This window comes from Bombina bombina, chromosome 8 (genome assembly GCF_027579735.1).
Source record: "Bombina bombina isolate aBomBom1 chromosome 8, aBomBom1.pri, whole genome shotgun sequence".
In the NCBI taxonomy this organism is placed as follows: Eukaryota; Metazoa; Chordata; class Amphibia; order Anura; family Bombinatoridae; genus Bombina; species Bombina bombina.
The window spans coordinates 333,970-355,795 of record NC_069506.1 but is presented as its reverse complement, the minus strand read 5'-3'; the positions used below and the strand labels follow the sequence as shown (position 1 = coordinate 355,795).

At 44.0% G+C, this 21,826-nt stretch overlaps 1 protein-coding gene across 1 annotated transcript in view; it reads right to left on the bottom strand.

The window, feature by feature from the left end:
- LOC128638242 (myb-related transcription factor, partner of profilin) overlaps positions 1-7,473 on the bottom strand; it is a 144,538-nt gene extending 137,065 nt beyond the window's left edge. Inside the window, exon 1 of the mRNA XM_053690095.1 lies at positions 7,294-7,473. The gene's annotated coding sequence lies outside the window, so the exon portion shown is untranslated. The remainder of the gene's footprint in view (positions 1-7,293) is intronic.
- Between the last annotated feature and the right edge of the window lie 14,353 nt (positions 7,474-21,826).

The following is a 21,826-nucleotide window of genomic DNA, read 5'->3' as shown; positions in this document are numbered from 1 at the left end:
CAGCGTCACCCTCTGCTCATCACCGTCACCCCTGCTCATCACCGTCACGCCCTGCTTATCACCGTCACCCCCTGCTTATCACCGTCACCCCCTGCTCATTACGGTCACCCCCTACTCATTACGGTCACCCTCTGCTCATCACAGTCACCCCATGCTCATCACGATCACCCCATGCTCATCACGGTCACCCCCCGCTCATCACGGTCACCCCCTGCTCATCATGGTCACCCCCTGCTCATCACGGTCACCTCCTGCTCATCACGGTCACCCCCTGCTCATCACGGTCACCTCCTGCTCATCACGGTCACCCCCTGTTCATCACACTCATCGTCACCTCCTGCTCATCACTGTGACCTTCTGCTCATTACGGTCACCCCCTGCTCATTACGGTCACACCCTGCTCATCACCGTCACCCTCTGCTCATCACCGTCACCCCTGCTCATCACCGTCACCCCCTGCTTATCACCGTCACCCCCTGCTTATCACCGTCACCCCCTGCTCATTACGGTCACCCCCTACTCATTACGGTCACCCTCTGCTCATCACAGTCACCCCATGCTCATCACGATCACCCCCTGCTCATCACGGTCACCCCCCGCTCATCACGGTAACCCCCTGCTCATCACGGTCACCCCCTGCTCATCATGGTCACCCCCTGCTCATCACGGTCACCTCCTGCTCATCACGGTCACCCCCTGCTCATCACGGTCACCTCCTGCTCATCACGGTCACCCCCTGTTCATCACACTCATCGTCACCTCCTGCTCATCACTGTGACCTTCTGCTCATTACGGTCACCCCCTGCTCATTACGGTCACCCCCTGCTCATTACGGTTACCCTCTGCTCATCACCGTCACACCCAGCTCATCACCGTCACACCCAGCTCATCACCGTCACCCCCTGCTCATCACCGTCACCCCCTGCTCATTACGGTCACCCTCAGCTCATCACCGTCACCCCCTGCTCATCACCGTCACCCCCTGCTCATTACCGTCACCCTCTGCTCATCACCCCCTGCTCATCACCGTCACACCCAGCTCATCACCGTCACACCCAGCTCATCACCGTCACACCCTGCTCATCACCGTCACCCCCTGCTCATTACGGTCACCCTCAGCTCATCACCGTCACCCCCTGCTCATCACCGTCACCCCCTGCTCATTACGGTCACCCTCTGCTCATCACGGTCACCCCCTGCTCATCCCGGTCACCCCATGCTCATCCCGGTCACCCCATGCTCATCCCGGTCACCCCATGCTCATCACGGTCACCCCCTGCTTATCACTGTCATCCCCTGCTCATCACCGTCACCCCCTGCTCATCACCGTCACCCCCTGCTCATCACCGTCACTTCCTGCTGGTCACGGTCACCCCCCTGCTCATCACACTCATCACTGTCACCCCCTGCTCATCACCATCACCTCCTGCTCATCACACTCATCATGGTCACCCCCTGCTCATCACACTCATCACTGTCACCCCCTGCTCATCACGAACACCTCCTGCTCATCAAACTCATCACTGTCACCCCCTGCTCATCACGGTCACCTTCTGCTTATCACACTCATCGTGGTCACCTCCTGCTCATTACTGTCACTTCCTGCGAACACCTCCTGCTCATCACGGTCACCTTCTGCTTATCACACTCATCATGGTCACCTCCTGCTCATTACTGTCACTTCCTGCGAACACCTCCTGCTCATCACGGTCACCTTCTGCTTATCACACTCATCATGGTCACCTCCTGCTCATTACTGTCACTTCCTGCGAACACCCTCTGCTCATCACGGTCACCTTCTGCTCATCACACTCATCACCGTCACCTTCTGTTCATCACTGTCACCTTCTGCTCATCACACTCATCACCGTCACCTCCTGCTCATCACTGTCACCTTCTGCTCATCACACTCATCACTGTCACCCCCCGGCTCATCACATTTATCACTGTCAACCCCTGCTCATCCCTGTCACCCCCTGCTCATCACTGTCACCCCCTGCTCATCATGAACACCTCCTGCTCATCACGCTCATCACTGTCACCCACTGCTTATCATGAACATCTCCTGCTCATCACTGTCACCCCCTGCTCATCACATTCATCACTGTCATCCCCCCTGCTCATCACATTCATCACTGTCATCCCCCCTGCTCATCACATTCATCACGGTCACCCCCCTGCTCATCACATTCATCAGTCACCCCCTGCTCATCACACCCATCATTGTCACCTCCTGCTCATCACGATCACCTTCTGCTCATCACACTCACACACCCTGTCCGTGACCCTCACACCCCCTGCTCGATACCCTCACACCCCCTGCTAGATACCCTCACACCCCCTGCTAGATACCCACACACCCCATGCTCATTACCCTCACACCCTTTGCTTGTCACCTTCAGACCCTGTGCTCGTCACCCTCATCTTGGTCACCTCCTGCTCATCACCCTCATCATGGTCACCCCCTTCTCATCACTGTCACCTCCTGCTCATCATCCTCATCACCTTCTGCTCATCACACTCATTACCGTCACCCACTGCTCATCACTGTCACCTCCTGCTCATCATGGTCACCCCCTGCTCATCACTGTCACTTCCTGCTCATCACCCTCATCACTGTCACCTCCTGCTCATCATGGTCACCCCTTGCTCATCACTGTCACCTTCTGCTCATCACACTCATCACCGTTACCCACTGCTCATCACTGTCACCTCCTGCTCATCATGGTCACCTCCTGCTCATCACTGTCACCTCCTGCTCATCACTGCCACCTCCTGCTCATCACTGTCACCTCCTGCTCATCACTTTCACTTCCTGCTCATCACCGTCACCCACTGCTCATCATGGTCACCCCCTGCTCATCACTCTCATCACTGTCACCTCCTGCTCATCGTACTCATTATGGTCACCCCCTGCTCATCACCCTCATCATGGTCACCCCTGCTCATCACTGTCACTTCCTGCTCATCGCTGTCACCTCCTGCTCATCATCCTCATCACTGTCACCCCCTGCTCATCACACTCATCACCGTCACCCACTGCTCATCACTGTCACCTCCTGCTCATCATACTCATCATGGTCACCTCCTGCTCATCACTGTCACCTTCTTCTCATCACACTCATCACTGTCACCTCCTGCTTATCACTGTCAAACCCTGCTCATCACGGTCACCCCCTGCTCATCACGGTCATCAACCCTCATCATGGTAACCTCCTGCTCATCACTATCACCTTCTGCTCATCACTGTCACCCCCTGCTCATCACTGTCACCTTTTGCTTATAACCCTCACTCCCCTTGCTCATTACCCTCACACCCCCTGCTCATCACCTTCACACCCTGCTCACCACCCTCACACCGCCTGTCCGTAACCCTCACACCCCCTGTCTGTGACCTTCACACCCCCTGTCCGTGACCCTCACACCCCCTGTCCGTGACCCTCACACCCCCTGTTCGTGACCCTCACACCCCCTGTCCGTGACCCTCACACCCCCTGTCCGTGACCCTCACACTCCCTGCTCGATACCCTCACACCCCCTGCTCGATACCCTCACACCCCCTGCTCGATACCCTCAAAGCCCATGCTCATTACCCTCACACCCTTTGCTCGTCACCCTCATCACGGTCCCCTCCTGCTCATCACCCTCATCATGGTCACCTCCTGCTCATCACTGTCACCCCCTGCTCATCAAGGTCACTCCTGCTCATCACCCTCATCACGGTCTACTCCTGCTCATCACTGTCACCTTCTGCTCATCACACTCATCATGGTCACCTTCCGATCATCACTGTCACCTTCTGCTCATCACTGTCACTCCCTGCTCATTACCCTCATCATGGTCTCCTCCTGCTCATCACTGTCACCTTCTGCTCATCACACTCATCATGGTCACCTCCTGATCATCACTGTCGCCTTCTGCTCATCACACTCATCACTGTCACCTTCTTCTCATCATGGTCACCTTCTTGTCATCACTGTCACTCCCTGCTCATAACTGTCACCCCCTGCTCATTACCCTCATCATGGTCTCCTCCTGCTCATCACACTCATCATGGTCACCTCCTGCTCATCACTGTCACCTTCTGCTCATCACACTCATCATGGTCATCTCCTGCTCATCACCCTCATCATGGTCACCTCCTGCTCATCACCCTCATCATGGTTACCTCATGCTCATCGATCACTCTCACCCCCCTGCTCATTATCCTCACCCCCTGCTCATCACCCTCACCCCCCTGCTCATCACCCTCAACCCCCCTGCTCATCACCCTCACAACCCCTGTTCGTCAACCTTAGACCCTTTTCAGACTCACACCCCCTGTTTGTTACCCTCACACCCCCAGCTCATCACCATCTCAGACCATGCTCATCACCCTCACACACCATGCTCATCACCCTCACACACCCCGCTCATCACCCTCACACAACCAGCTCATCACCCTCACACCCCCTGCTCATTACATTTACCCCCCTGCTTATCACCCTCACACCCCCAGCTCATCACCCTCCCACCCCTGCTCATTACCCTCACAGCCCCTGCTCATCAACCTCACACCCACTGCTCATTACATTAACCCTGTTTGTCAACCTCACACCCACCGCTCAACACCTTCACATCCCCTGCTCATCACACTCACACACCCCTGCTCATCACCCTCACACCCCCTGCTCATCACCCTCACACCCCCTGCTCATAACCCTCACACCCCCTGCTCATTACATTTACCCCCCTGTTCGTCAACCTCACACCCACCGCTCATCACCTTCACACCCCCTGCTCATCACACTCACACCCCCTACTCATTTACCCCCCTGCTCATTACCCTCACACCGCCTGCTCATTACCCTCACACCCCCTACTCATCACCCTCACACCCTGCTTATCACCCTCACACCCCCTGCTCATCACACTCACACCCTGCTCATTACCCTACACCCCCTGCTCATCACACTCACCCCCTGCTCGTTACCCTACACCGCCTGCTCATCACACTCACACCCTGCTCATTACCCTACACCTCCTGCTCATCACAGTCGCACCCTGCTCATTACCCTACACCTCCTGCTCATCACACTCACACCTTGCTCATTACCCTACACCTCCTGCTCATCACACTCACACCCTGCTCATTACCCTAAAACCCTGCTCATTACCCTACACCTCCTGCTCATCACCCTCACACCCTGCCAATCAACCTCACACCTCCTGCTCATCACACTCACACCCTGCTCATTACCCTACAGCCCTGCTCATCACACTCACCCCCTGCTCATTACCCTACACCGCCTGCTCATCACACTCACCCCCTGCTCATTACCCTACACCTCCTGCTCATCACACTCACCCCCTGCTCATCACACTCACACCCCCTGCTCACCACACTCACACCCTGCTCATTACCCTACACCGCCTCCTCATTACCCTACACCCCTGCTCATTACCCTACACCTCCTGCTCATCACACTCACAGCCTGCTCATTACCCTACACCTCCTGCTCATCACACTCACCCCCTGCTCATTACCCGACACCCCCTGCTTATCACCCTCACACCCCCTGCTCATCATACTCACCCCCTGCTCATTACCCACCACCCCCTGCTCATCACACTCACCCCCTGCTCATTACACTTGCACCCTGCTCATTACCCTACACCCCTGCTCATTACCCTACACCTCCTGCTCATTACCCTACACCTCCTGCTCATCACACTCACACCCTGCTCATTACCCTACACATCCTGCTCATAACACTCACACCCTGCTCATTACCCTACACCGCCTGCTCATCACACTCACCCCCTGCTCATTACCCTACACCTCCTGCTCATCACACTCACCCCCTGCTCATTACCCTACAACTCCTGCTCATCACAATCACCCCCTGCTCATTAACCTACACCTCCTGCTCATCACAGTCACACCCTGCTCATTACCCTATACCTCCTGCTCATCACACTCACACCCTGCTCATTACCCTACACCGCCTGCTCATCACACTCACCCCCTGCTCATCACACTTACCCCCTGCTCATTATCCTACACCCCTGATCATTAACCTACACCTCCTGCTCATCACAATCACCCCCTGCTCATTACCCTACACCTCCTGCTCATCACGCTCACACCCTGCTCATTACCCTACACCTCCTGCTCATTACCCTACACCGCCTGCTCATCACACTCACACCCTGCTCATTACCCTACACCCCTGCTCATTACCCTACACCCCTGCTCATTACCCTACACCCCTGCTCATTACCCTACACCCCCTGCTCATCACCCTACACCCCTGCTCATCACACTCACACCCTGCTCATTACCCTACACCTCCTGCTCATCACACTCACAGCCTGCTCATTACCCTACACCTCCTGCTCATCACACTCACACCCTGCTCATTACCTTACACCGCCTGCTCATCACACTCACACCCTGCTCATTACCCTACACTCCTGCTCATCACACTCACACCCTGCTCATTACCCTACACCGCCTGCTCATCACACTCACACCCTGCTCATTACCATACACCCCTGCTCATTACACTTACCCCCTGCTCATTACCCTACACCCCCTGCTCATTACCCTACACCCCCTGCTCATCACACTCACACCCTTGCTCATTACCCTATATCCGCTGCTCATCACACTCACCCCCTGCTCATTACCATACACCCCTGCTCATTACACTTACCCCCTGCTCATTACCCTACACCCCCTGCTCATTACCCTACACCCCCTGCTCATCACACTCACCCCCTTGCTCATTACCCTATATCCGCTGCTCATCACACTCACCCCCTGCTCATTACCCTACACCCCCTGCTCATTACACTTACCCCCCCTGCTCATTACCCTACACCCCCTGCTCATCACACTCAGCCCTGCTCATTACCCTACACCCCCTGCTCATCACACTCACCCCTGCTCATTACCCTACACCCCCTGCTCATCACACTCACCCCTGCTCATTATCCTACACCCCCTGCTCATCACACTCACCCCTGCACATTACACTTACCCCCTGCTCATCACACTCACACCCTGCTCATTACCCTACACCCCCTGCTCATCACACTCACACCCTGCTCATTACCCTACACCCCCTGCTCATTACCCTACACCCCCCTGCGGATTACACTTACCCCCTGCTCATCACCATACACCCCCTTTACTTCTTTTTTTTATAACCCTATCCACCTGTACCCACTGCACTTTAACCTATTAACCCCACATCCCTCTAGTCATTGCCCCGCTCTTCCCCTTGGCACGGCCTGGCACACACTCACCTCCCAGCAACCCTACCAATAACAACCGGAAGTGACGGCACACGGAGTATTACAGTAATACATTTCCCAGATTCCGCAGCAAAAAGAAAAGCAAAGCCCAGTCAATCAGAGCACGGGCAGCGGATTAGGAAGTATTTCGGTACCGCCGTTTGAGTGACATGTGACTGCCGATCAGCACGCCTAGAGCAGCAGGGTGTGAGGGCACAGCCCATAACCAACATGGCGCCTCTGGCAGGAAGCTGACGGGGGCGTGTCTGTTTCACCTGTCACCTATAGGTAAATAAGTGACCCTCGTGCTACCGTAATTACACGTGTAGCTCAGCCTGTTTTATAGCTGACTGCTGAGTCATAAAATGAAAATGATCTTTTAGTGTTATTGGCTCTGTTTTGTGTATTCAGTTATGATGTGATCACATGACCTCACCACAGTTGTCCCAGGATCCTCTGCTTTCTTTACCCCTAGCAACAAAGCGCAGTGTGTGGGCAAATGAGTCCCGGTTTTACCCTAGCACTGCTCAGATTATCAGTCATTCAATTATTATAAATAATATAAATCAATACATATAAATGTATCTAAATAAATATAAATCCATACATAGATATTATCTAAATAAATATAAATCCATGCATAAATGTATATAAATAAATATAAATCCATACATACATATATATAAATAAATATAAATCCATACATATAAATGTATCTAAATAAATATAAATCCATACATAGATATTATCTAAATAAATATAAATCCATGCATAAATGTATATAAATAAATATAAATCCATACATACATATATATAAATAAATATAAATCCATACATATAAATGTATCTAAATAAATATAAATCCATACATAGATATTATCTAAATAAATATAAATCCATGCATAAATGTATATAAATAAATATAAATCCATACATATATATAAATAATATAAATCCATACATATTATATAAATAAATATAAATCCATGCATAAATGTATATAAATATAAATCCATACATATATATTGTATAAATCCATACATATTATATAAATAAATATAAATCCATGCATAAATGTATATAAATAAATATAAATCCATACATATATAGTATATAAATCCATACAGATATATTATATAAATAAATATAAATCCATGCATAAATGTATATAAATAAATATAAATCCATACATATATATTATATAAATAAATATAAATCCATGCATAAATGTATATAAATAAATATAAATCCATACATATATATTATATAAATATAAATCCATGCATAAATGTATATAAATAAATATAAATCCATACATATATATTATATAAATAAATTTAAATCCATATATATATATATATATATATATATATATATATATATATATATATATATATATATATAATATAAATCCATACATTGTCCGGGTATCTGTGAAGATTATTAAATTAAATTTATTTATTATATATATGGTTGTTAAGACCACAGGATTCATTATACATGAAACTAGTTACAGCAGTTGTATTTACTCTGCCAAATTATTCTTGGCTGTGTAAACCAGCACCCCCTCTCTCATTCATCACTTGTTTGAATAGTTATTTCAGAAAGAACAAAGGCTTAGACTGTTGTATAAATAAAAGCAGTGGGCTACTTCTAAATTAATATTACCATGATGGAGCCTCAGAGGTATATGCACATATATGGGCTTCCTGCCCAAGATGGGTAATGAACCCACAGGCCCCTGTGGGGCATAGACGGTCCGTCTGTGGGAATGATTGAATCTACAAACATGTTCAAGGAATTGTAACTGTTACCATCTACATGTCAAATGATCCCCTGTTGAGCTACATACCCATCCTGCCCAGCCATGTGTTCCTTGGGAGCATAGAAGCCAAGAATTACGATTTCAACATGTGACATTGCAGCTGTAAAATTCATTTTTAAAATACAGCCTGTATAATTTTAAATACTGTATACAAATGTGTATTGTGGACCTAAGAAGCAGTGACTAATAGTAACATATTAGATAAATATTTGCTGAGCTTGATAAATACTGGAAATAGATGTATAAATGTTTGACATTTTTAACAACATTGTTTCTTTATTTTACAGACAGCAAGATGTCCTATGAATATTAGCCATATACATGGATATCTTCTATTTTAACATAGAAATTGATAAATACTGGTGTTTGGTGTCAAATTGTACATTTTCTGTTATGTTAAATGAAATAAAGATGCTGACAATAGAGCTTTATTAATGCTAAAAGTTATAGTATGTTAAATAATCACTTTATAAGGATGTATTAAATTCTTAGCAATATTGATGATGAGATCTGCATTTGAAGTTGTTTGCTGCCCCCTAGGGGATTGAAACTGGCATGACAGTCAAACGAATTGACTGTTTAAAACACATGCAAATCCAAATAGCCAATCAAAAGTTTCAGCTCGAAGGGCCAATCAATACTCAGCTCCGTTTGGGCCAATCCGAGACAAGCATCAAAAGAGCTTATCAAAATCTTGTGGGAATGATTAAAGAAACAGGGGAGGAATTCTTTATTTCTTGGAATAAAGGTCCAGACAGCTCACTACTGAAGGGGGAGACAGACGGAAAAAAGCATTAACTTTTGGAGAGAAAATGCATAGGCTTTGGTGCCAAGCATATTCTCTGCCATTTTTGGGGACACTTTCTTGAACAAAGAAAGATTAACAATTCTTGAAGTCTATACCTGTGCACATTGTGAGCAAACCCTCCATAGATGATGTGACAGATACCCCGGCTACCCTGACTTGGTAGCTCCGCCAAAGTGGTCCTGCTTCCTCCCTGCCGACTGCAGCTATGTAGCTGGCAAGTGACCACAGCCTGTAGCCACCCCTGAAGCCTGACAGCACCAGTACTCAGGGTCCCACCCTGAAACAGACTCCAGCTACCCAGACTGGGTAGCTCTTCCAGAGTGTCCTTCCTCTGCCTGGAACAGGCTGCTATGTAGCTCAGGAAAGTGATTCTAGCAGGAGCCCACCCAAATAACTAGACATACTAGCATTCAGGTGAAACAGGAACTGATTTTATTGTACAACATACACTCCTTTTATACACACAGCTCATCTTGATAAAACAGGGAGACAATCACAGTTTTCCAGTCATTCCCGCCCCTCCAGACTGACTGGTGCCTCCATAGCAACCATAGTCTCACAGAATCCCAGGACACAGTGGTGACGGTTTTGAGGTTATCCTGGGGGAGCGGCGACACTTGAAAGCTCTCGGTCCCCAGATGCTGCAGTCCAAAAAGTGGCGTGATTCGTTATTGGGAACCGGAGATACAGCCCGTTGAAGTTATGGGGGTAGGGGTGTCCAAAACCCCTGGTTCCCAAAGCAGCTCCCCTCCGGTAATTATCCCACCTATTGTCCTCCCTAGGGGCTACTAATCCCCAAAAGAGCGGAGCTCTGGGGCACATGGTTGCTGGAGCGACCAGGGGTAAAGTTAGCGGGTGTTCTGCTGTCCTGTGGCCGACCGGGAGTTCCAGGAGCCTGGACAGCTTGAGAGGGGTTAGGCGGGTGTCCGTTGTGAGGCGGCCGACCGGGAGTTCCAGGAGTCCAGCCAGCCTAGGAGGGTTTTCCAGGTCATAGACCAGCTCTTTTCTAAACAAGTTTGGAACACAAAACCATGCAACCAAAAGCTTCCAGAGATTGTGGTTGCTCTGAGGAGCCCAAAACCACTAAGAAACAACAGGGGTGAGTTTGTAGGGGGTGGGGGGTAGCCTTAGCCATCTGGTATCCGTGACAGATGACCCACAAGAAACTCTGGAATATGAAACATTGATTTGCTTATTTGGGTAAAGTATATCATTTGATATTTTAAAGCAAATACATTCATTATTGCTACAGTGAAATTGCAGTTAGTAAATTTAAAAGGTCCCAATATGTATTTTAGCTTGCATTCATAATCCTGTGTAGCTTAAAACTAATCTTTTGTTTGCCAAGTAATTTATTATTGTAGCCATATAAATATATTTTAGAATTTGCCTTATTGCTGTTAAAAAAATTATTTCAGCTTAGATAAATCGGCATATAAACTGACTGTTTACATTAAGAATATATATAACTTCTGGTGTTTTAATTAGAGTTATATAGGATCATTTGTGGGCTAAATAGCTTAAGTATATTTGTCTGGAAGTTTAACAAACCATACCTTGGCATTTCATTGTGATATTTAAATGCAGCTCTGATTTGGGAGATTATTGTGAATAAGGTAATTTTTATGATCTTTGTATAGCATATTATAACAGCATAAATGTGTATAGTTTGATTCATAACCTGGTTCCTATAAATATAATTCAATGTGTCTATAAATTTTAACTAATATAAAGAATTTAGGAATATACATTAATTTTAATTGTTTTGTAAATGCATTTTATTAGGGGTTTATTTTAAAGAATAATTATTAAATATATTGTATTATAACACAGCCATATACTGACAACATATATATATATATATATATATATATATATATATATATAATATAAATCCATACATATATTATATAAATCCATACATATATTATATAAATCCATACATATATGCAGACATCCCAACCTGCAAAAACTAATTTATCTCCCGCTACTGCGCCGCCGCCCCCTCCCAGTTATATAATGGACACCTTGAAACCCTAAATAAGATAGAGACTTATCATTAAAGTAGCTTCCCACTAAAGTCACATTAAAAAAAGTAGCTTTATTGCACAACCACATACAACAAACCTATTTTCCAGTGATCGTACGCTTGTTGAATGCATAAATATTTTAGAATACGAAGTTTAATTACGTGCAGTAAATAAGGTAGTATTTGTGTTTTATTTTATTAAAATCAGTGGGGGCTTTTTGGTTACTGATGCATGCTTTGAGGGTTCTATAACGTCCCAGCAACTAAAGGCATTCCTTAAAGGAACACTTTTCTGTATTTGGGCCACATTGGATCATGGTAATGGAGTTTCAGGGAGATTGCATTCCATTTGCTGGCATCAGGGAGCTGCTATTACAATCAGGGAGACTCCCTGAACTTCAGGGAGAGTTGGGATGTCTGTATATATATTATATATAAATCCATACATATATATATATTATATATAAATATATATATATATATATATATATATATATATATATATATATATATATATTTAAATAAATCTAAATCCATATATATATATATATATATACACACAGTATATATCAATAAATCTAAATCCATGCATATATATATATCTTGGCCCCCCTGGTAATACTTACCAGTGAGACCCCCTCTCCTGAGGGGCGTGGACAGAGCTATCCACTCCCCTCATTTACATAAAAGCCTTAGAGAGACACTACCACTTCCTCCTCCTAGTTCTGTCCAGCCAGCAATTTGGTGGACAGGGCTAGGAGTCCCTCTCTGTTTTTTCACCTTCTGGGCTAGTGTCTCAAATTTGATTTATTTTTGGCTTCTTGGGCCTATGTTATTCAGCTGGTATCCTTCCAGTTTGGGTCATCTATGATTGTGGCTGTGGTCACCTAAGTTGGCGGTAGGCGTTGGAATTATCGTTACTTACGATTTTCCTGTGGGGGTCGCCATGTTACCGGGCTGTGTCTGAGGGCTGTTCCTTTGTGCGCGCGTGCCCATAAAACTTTGCCTTGGCATGGTCTTGAACAGATGCGTTCCTTTTCCCTGCAAGAGACTCAATATTTACAGCAACTTTAATACCTTGGTGAACTATCGTTCTGGTGGTAAGTGCTATGCACTAGTTTCATACAAATTTATTTTTGATATGAGATTTTTTTATGTGAGCTTCTGGGGCTTAATATTAAATGGAACAAACTATATGTGCAGTACTCATTATGGAACATGAAAATGATCCAGGTCACCTTGAGTCCCAACCTGTTACAGCCCAGGAGGAGTCAGGGGCAACATCATTTTTTCTTTGGTGTTGTAAATTTATTTTACTTTTAATTAAGTTCATATTATTTATTGGTTGGTTTAACTCTTTTATAGTAATTCAGCCCAGCCTTTGCCCCCTGTTCCCTATGTAATAATCATTGCTGGCAGGACAAGTGTGTACTGGCCAGATTTATGGTGGAAGCTTTTCTTTAACACCTGAGGGTTCTTTGGAAAATTTGCATAACCTTGATTGTGCTTCTGATGGTGAAGATTCAGAAAATGATTTACCTATGGTGTTTGACTCTACAAAAGTTTGTGAGTTTATTAAAGGGATTAAAAGTTCCCTGGGCATTGACGATGAACAGTCTCAAGTACCATCTGATTGGTTTAATTCAAATTCTGCTCCAGATCAGTTCTTTCCTGTTTCTGATACTTTAAAATCCAATTATTTAAATATTTTTTCAAAACCAGATAAACAAGGTGGAGTTCAAGATAAAATATATAAAAATGTTCCTTTGGAAAAAACTCTGCATAACCAGTTTGTTACTGTTCCTAAGATTGATGCTGCAATTGCCAGACTTTCAAAAAGAATGTTTTTTTCCTGTAGATGATGCAGGATCATTTAAAGATGTCATGGATAAAAAAAAATGGAACAAAATTTAAAGAGACTTTATCTTCAACAAGGGGCCTTATTTCATCATCTGCTTGCTTTTTTTACAACTTTAAAAGCTACTGAGGTGTGGTCTTCTAACCTAATTATTTTCAAGATAATGAAAATATTGTATCTTTTCTTACAGATTTTAATGTGGTTATGGTTACTTATTTTTGCCTATCAGCTGCTACCAGTATTTTGGAGCTTAATGCAAAGTCTATGTCTATTGCTAACCTTGTTAGAAGAGCATTGTGGCTGTGACATTGGGAGGCTGATCCAGGTTCCAAGTTGAATTTATTAATTCTTCCTTTTGAAGGAAATATGCTATTTGGTAAGCAATTAGGAACCTTAATTTCAAAGAGAACAGGAGGTAAGAGTCCTTTTCTCCCACAGGTTTTCAAAGGCCGAAAACATCCTTCCTTTGCTCACAGACAACATAATATGCATCAAAATTTTAACGTTTCTTCTAGAAAGGAATTTTTTCAGCATCAAGATGTAAGATCTAATTTTCAGTTTCGAGGTAGGGGACGTGGTAAGTCCTTTCCTTCCTTTCAGGCTAAAAAGCAATGATGGTGGGCTGACCCAGTTCTTGCCTCTGGGAGGAAGATTGCTCAATTTCAGGGAGGTCTGGGCGGCCAGTATATCAGACCAATGGGTTCTGGGGATTCTTCAGCATGGTTATCATCTGGAGTTCAGGAGAAAACCTATTCTTCCTTACTTAGTAAAAACTCCACTCCCCAGGGATCCTGTAAAATTAAAGGCCATATTAGAGTTTGTCAGCAAGCTCATGTGCAACAGTGTTATTCATTAGATACCAATCCAAGATTACGAAAAAGGATTTTATTCACCTCTTTTTCTGGTAAAAAATAAAGATGCTTCCTGGAGGCCGGTTCTAGATCTTCGAGTATTAAACACTTTTCTCAAGGTTCAGCATTTCAAGATGGAATCTGTTCTATCTCATCCCACCAAAAACCTTTTTGCTTTCCGTAGATCTAAAGGATGCTTATTTCCATATTCCTATTGCAAGACAGCACAGCAAGTTCCTCTGTTTCACGGTCGGAGACTGTCATTTTCAATTTTCAGCCCTTCCCTTTGGGGTTTCTACTGCTCCAAGGGTCTTTACAAAGGTATTGGTCCCTCTAATAGCAGAGTTACGTGTTAAGGGATTATTCATAATCCATTATTTAGACAACATTCTTCTACTGGCAAGGTCACGGCAAAAGGTATTGGCCCACAGATCTATCCTACTAAACTTTCTTCAGGATCACGGCTGGAACATCAATTTCCAAAAGAGCCAATTTCAACCTTGCAAAAAGTTAGTTTTCCTAGGGGCACACTTCAACACACAGAAGGAGATTGTGTCTCTTCCAGAGGTTCGAGTCAAGTTTCTTCTAAATTACTCTCAACAATTCCGCCATGTCAACTATCTTACGGCCCGCAAATGGATGAAACTCTTAGGTCACATGTCCTCTGTGATCCATATGGTGAGATGGGCCAGGTGGAGAATAAGTCCATTTCAGATTTACTTCATACAAGCATTCAACAGAAGCAAGGGTCTGTCTCAGCAAATCAAAATACCCATGAATCTGAAGATATCTTTTCTTTGGTGATCACAATCAAAGAACCTATTCAGGGGACTTCCTCTTCAGGAACCAAATTGGATTGTTGTTCAAACAGATGATTGCAAGACCTGTTGGGGGGCACATTGTCTAGCCAGATATGCCCAACGTACATGGGAAAGGAAACAGCAATCTCTTCCATTGAATCTTTTGGGGATCAGAGCGGTATTCTTAGCTCTCCTTGCATTCCAGCAATTATTGGAAGAGAAAGCAGTAAAGATCTTAACCGATAACAGAACAGCAGCAGCTTATCTCCAGTTTCAGGGAGGTACAAGAAGTCTAAATGCATTAAAGGAGGTATCTCCAATCTTCAGATGGGCACAACACCACATTCAGTTTCTCTCTATGGTCCATGTTCCGGGAATAGAAAATGTCAAGGCAGACTACTTGAGCAGAAGTCGAATTTCTCCAATCTAATGGCAACTGAGCAGATGGTTGTTTCGGAAGATAACCAACCTCTGGGGACTTCCAGAAGTTGATCTAATGGCCTCTGCATTGAACCATCAGGTTCTAAACTTCTTCAGCTGTTACCCGACACTTCTTGCATTGGGAGTAGATGCCTTTCTCCACGATTCGTCATACAACCTTCTTTATATAAAAAAATATAGAGTGTGGTGTACACAAGCGTATAGCACCCTCATAGGGGGCGCTTCCTGGAAGCTAGTACACCATAACACCAAAAAATAAAAAATTAATCAAATGATTGTATAAAGAAACAAATGCAAATAAATGTCCATACAAACAATCATGGAAGTTAGTCCAAATCAAAGATGGCAGCTCTCTGTCATAGGACAGTCATCCTGATGTATCGTGGTCTAAGGAAAGAAAGGAACAGAGGCGCCAAACATGGCCTAGTAACGCCAAGATATGTAGATACAAAACCAACAGATGAAATATACTCACAAGTGAGGCGCACCCGAATGGTGCTATTGAAGCAGACTGGAACTTAGGCAGTGGTCCAGCTCACTGATCACCACCAACACAACTCCAGATCCATAAAATCCTTAAGAGGGCCTGTAAGTTGATGCCTGGAGGGACAAGAGGAACACACAGACATAGCCCAGTAACGTTTGGACCAAGGAGATATATGACTGTTAAGTTGCACTTACAAGAAACAGAGCACCTCCAGGTGCAATATCAGCAGTACTGGGACCTCTCAGCTGCCCAGTGGACTGTATACTCCCAAAAGCAGGGCAGCACCGGTTCCAAATATATATTCCCAAAAAAACTAGAAAGAATATAAATATCCAGCGATGGCAAAAACTAGATAACAGCAAGTGTATATTAAAAAACTTTATTTAAAACAAGCAATGCGTTTCTCAGCCACCTATGGGCTGTTTCCTCAGGCTATAAAAAAATATTAAAAAACACTTGCTATATAACAGGAAATAATACTGGGCTATGTTTGTGTGTTCCTCTTGTCCCTCCAGGCAATAACTTACAGGCCCTCTTAAGGATTTTATGGATCTTTAGTTGTGTTGGTGGTGATCAGTGAGCTGGACCACTGCCTAAGTTCCAGTCTGCTTCAATAGCACCATTCGGGTGCGCCTCACTTGTGAGTATATTTCATCTGTTGGTTTTGTATCTACATATCTTGGCGTTATTAGGCCATGTTTGATGCCTCTGTTCCTTTCTTTCCTTAAACCTTCTTTATGTCTTTCCTACAATTCCTCTCATTCCCAGGTTGTTGAAGAGGATTCTTCTAGAACAAGCTACCTTCATTGTTATCCTTCCATTATGGCCTCAAAGGCCTTGGTTTCCTCTGGTACTCAAACTAGCAATTCAACCACCATGGCATCTTCCAGTCTCTTGGGACATGCTGAATCAGGGACCAGTGATTCATCCGAATCCACACCAATTCAAGTTAACGGCCTGGTTGCTGAGGTCTCAAGGTTACAACACTTGAGTATTTCAGCTCCTGTCATTCAGACGCTTCTTCAAGCCCAAAAAGGGAAATACACCCAGAGCATACTAATGTATCTGGGACATCTTTTCATTATGATTCATGATTTTACATGATATCTCTACAGCAACAATCAAAATATTTAATCTACTAGATTTTCTTCATGATGATTTTCTTAAAGGCCTCAGTGCTAGAACTCTTAAAGTTCAAATTTCTGCAATATCTGAAATATCTGGTATTAGGTGCACTCAGGATCCTTTAATTATTCAATTATTTCAAGCTTTGGCCCATATCCGGCCATCTATCAAAAAACTAATTCCATCCTCGGACCTGCCTTTGGTTTTGGACTCTCTTCTAGAATCTCCCTTTGAACCTATGTGAGGTTTCCTTATGGTTTCTAACTTTGAAAACGATCTTTTTAGTAGCCATAACATCGGCTCGACGAGTATCTCAACTTCAAGCTCTGTCAGTTAAGGACTCTAACATTATATTTCATCAAGACAAGGTAGTACTTTGTACTGTTACTGAATTCCTGCAGAAAGTGGTATCTGACTTTCATCAACATCAAGATATTGTTCTTCCTTCTTTTTGCCCTAAAAACTCAGAATCTCAAACTAAACCATTGTATCGTTTGGATGTTGTCAGATGTCTTCACATCTATGTCTCAAGGACCCAGAATATTCGTAAGACTGAAAGGTTATTTATTTTCCCTAAAGGTCCTCATCAAGGTCAGGCTCCATCCCGAACAACTATTTCTCGTTGGATTGTACCGGCTATTTCAAGAGCCTATAAAGAAAAAAGGGAACAGGTACCTGAAGGGATTAAGGCTCATTCAACTAGGACTGTATCAACTTCTTGGGGCGCTTCAAGCTAATGCTTCTCCAGAAGAAATCTGTCAAGCCGCAGTACAATACTTTTATTTCACATTATAAGCTGGATGTTCGTCAATCAGTTGCTGCCAAGTTTGGCCAAAAGATATTATCCTCTGTTGTCATGGAATAAATATTTATATTTTTTTCTGCAGTATTTTTGTGTACTTTGTATTTATTTCCCACCCTTTCTTTTAAGATTGCTCTGTATTCTCTCACTGGTAAGTATCACCAGGGGGGCCAAGATAATTGGAAATTAACAGCAAAATATAAGCAATTTCTATATCTTGGCCCATACCCTGGGTAATACTTACTAGGTTCCCTCCCTTTGTCTGGTTCACCTGTTTTGGCTGGACATCTCTAGGAGGAGGAAGGGGTAGTGTCTCTCTAAGGCTTTTATGTAAATGAGGGGAGTGGATAGCTTTGTCCACGCCCCTCAGGAGAGGGGGTCTCACTGGTAAGTATTACCCAGGGTATGGGCAAAGATATAGAAATTGATTATATTTTGCTGTTAATTTCCAATTATATATATATATATATATATATATATATATATATATATATATATATATATATATATATATATAAATCCAAACATATATATATATATTATATAAATCCATATTTATATATATATATATATATATATATAACAATGAACCATGGATTGCACTCACTGGTCTTTTTGAAAAAACGTGCCTTTAATGTAACGTTTCGGGGATTGTATCCCCTTCCTCAGACAGTGAAACACAGTGAAACACATACTTTTATAACACACATAACCAATAAACACAAGCCCCACCCCTAATTGGTAGTCATAACAACAGTAGTAAACAACCCTGTGTCATACAATCCTCATAGAATACAGAGGAAACTGTGAATTAATAGTGTAATCAGATCCTCAAATTCACTAGTGAGGAAGCAGTATCAATGAAATAAACATTGCAGTGACACAGTGCAAATGAGTTATCCTATAGTAGTGCCTAAAGAAACACATATATGAAAACAGATATGTGAGGACAAACATATGCAGATGAACCGTTTGCAGATACAATAAGTACGCTAACAATATTTCACTAACCAGGGAATGTACATCGAAAGAATAGCAAATAATCAGCTGCAGCTCATCCCTAGCATTGGCAGTGGGGACGCACCCGTGTCATAAGGATAACAAACATGGGGGCAGAGATCGGTGATATACCTGTAGGTATCATCGTATACAGCCGATAAGTTCCGCCATCGGGTACACGGACTGAGAGAGCACGTTGCATCAAGCATGTGTGTGACGTCACCGCCGACTAACAGCTGTGTAAACAAAACCAGCTGATCCGCTCGATCCGGCGTGTGCTGTCAGTGCAGGGGAAGATAATTGCACGGGAGACCATAACAGAGACTAAAGACCAATAAGAATGTGAAACAAATGGGAAACAATAATGATCGTAAACACGATGAGCAATAAAATAACACTACAGGTAAAAAAATACACTAAAAGGTAAAAAGAAGAAAGAAGTAAACGAAATAAAGAAAATAAAGGGCAGAAAGAGGATGAAATAAGATGAAATAAGATAGTAATGATGATAAAAAATGAGGGCAATAACAATGGGTGAAGATAATAAAATAAGAAATAGACAAGTTAGAAATGAGTAGAAATAAGTAAGTAAATTAAATAAAGTCAAATAGAATGAAGTAAAATAAAATAAATAAAGGAAAAAAGGGCTGACTGAAATTGAGTGGAGTGAGAAAAATAACCCAAAAGACATAGGAATAAAAGTGAGAATTGCAAGAGGCAGAGAATAAAGAGAAGAAAAGAAAAAGGGGAGAGAGACACAAAGAAACTACCAAACAAACAAAGGACCAAAAATAAAAGAGAACAAGAGCAAAGAGGAAAGCAGAGAAGAAGGGGGATATAAACAAAGCAAAAATGAGAGAGGGGGACACAGAAAACAGAAGAGGGGGGAAAAAACAACAAACAAATACATAAGAAAAAGACGAAAAAATAAGAAAAAGGTACACAAAGGACAGTGGACTCTCATGTCAAGGTGGTGGAGCAAGGTCTCATGGGATGGACACTCTCATTAAAGAAAACAGTGCCAGTCCAACATGGAATTGAGACCATGTGGATGTATCGTGTTAAGGCGGTATGTCCATCTGGCTTCGATTTGAAGGAGGATCTTGTTCCTGTCGCCACCCCGTCTCAATGGAAGAACATGGTCAATCAAAACGAAACGAAGATCAGTCGGATTGTGTCCAGCTTCCAAAAAGTGTCTTGCCACGGGTTGGTCACTCTTTTTGTTCTTAATTGCGGCCCTGATCGCTGATCTGTGATTGGCCATTCTGGTTCAGTCGTTTTACCTACATAGAATTTGGCACAGCTGCAATTGAGTAGATATACCACGAATTTTGTGGTGCAGGTCAACCGATGGCTGATGGTATACTTTTTATTCTTGTGTGGGTGGCTAAACGTAGCACCCAGGAGCTTGGAATTGCACGTAGTGCATCCCAAACATCGGTAGCATCCCATCTTCTTGGGTTGTAGCCAAGTCGTATCTGGATAGCAATGAACTGGATCGGTCTTCATAATTAGGTCCCTTAGATTGGTGTTCCTTTTGTATCCAACTCGAGGAGGAGCCCATGTCGACATTGGCAGGTAAGGATCCCCTTGGACTATATGCCAATGTTGGTGTAGGCTTTTTCCAACCAGTCGTGAATCTGGAGAGTATTTTGTGGTGAAGGTCATGCGTGGGTTACTCGACTCATCCACCCTCTGTGGGACTCCATCACCCATACAATTTTCTCTTGCCCGGTTAATGATTTTAGGCTGGTATCCTCTGTCACGGAATCTCTTGCTCATGGCCTCAAGTTGTTAAACTTGGTTGCCAATGTCGCTATTGGTTCTAATGACTCTGGTTAGTGGTGCTTGTGGGATTGCCTGTAGTAGAGCTCCCAGATGGCAGCTAGTAACGTGCGGCAATGAGTTGCGGTCAGTCGGTTTCTGGAACATGGTGGTGCCTAGTTTCCTCCCGACCTTGAAAATTCTTAGGTCTAGGAAATCTATTGATTCAAGGTGATAGTTGATCTTGAACTTGACCAGGCAGTCAAGTTGGTTGAGAGTCTCAAACCACGCATTAAGTTCAGATTCAGATCCTGTCCAGATCATGAAAAGGTCGTCAATATACCTTCGGTAGAATGCGACTGTGACGAAACCAATCTCGCCACTGTACATTGGAGGGCCTGTTATGGAACATTCTTTGGGCTGGAGGTACATGGGCTTAAGGATACCCAGAGACTGCATGGAAATATGGAATTTTATATGCTGGACACCCCATGTACTTTCATAACTCTGTCTTATGTCTATGTCACCCTGTATCCATAAATACAGGATGGGTACAGGGTGTGAGTGCCCCTTGTGGGAGCAATTGTGACTCTTTAAGCCAAGTGGGCATAAAAGACTCTATAGCTAATAAGAACTGTTCCTATATTCAGTAATAAGATGTATTCTATGTATGTTTCAGATCTGATTGTGTCTCAGGAGTCTGTCTGGGTAAACTGATTGTGTCCTTGTGTGATTATGTTAACTAGACTGCCCAAC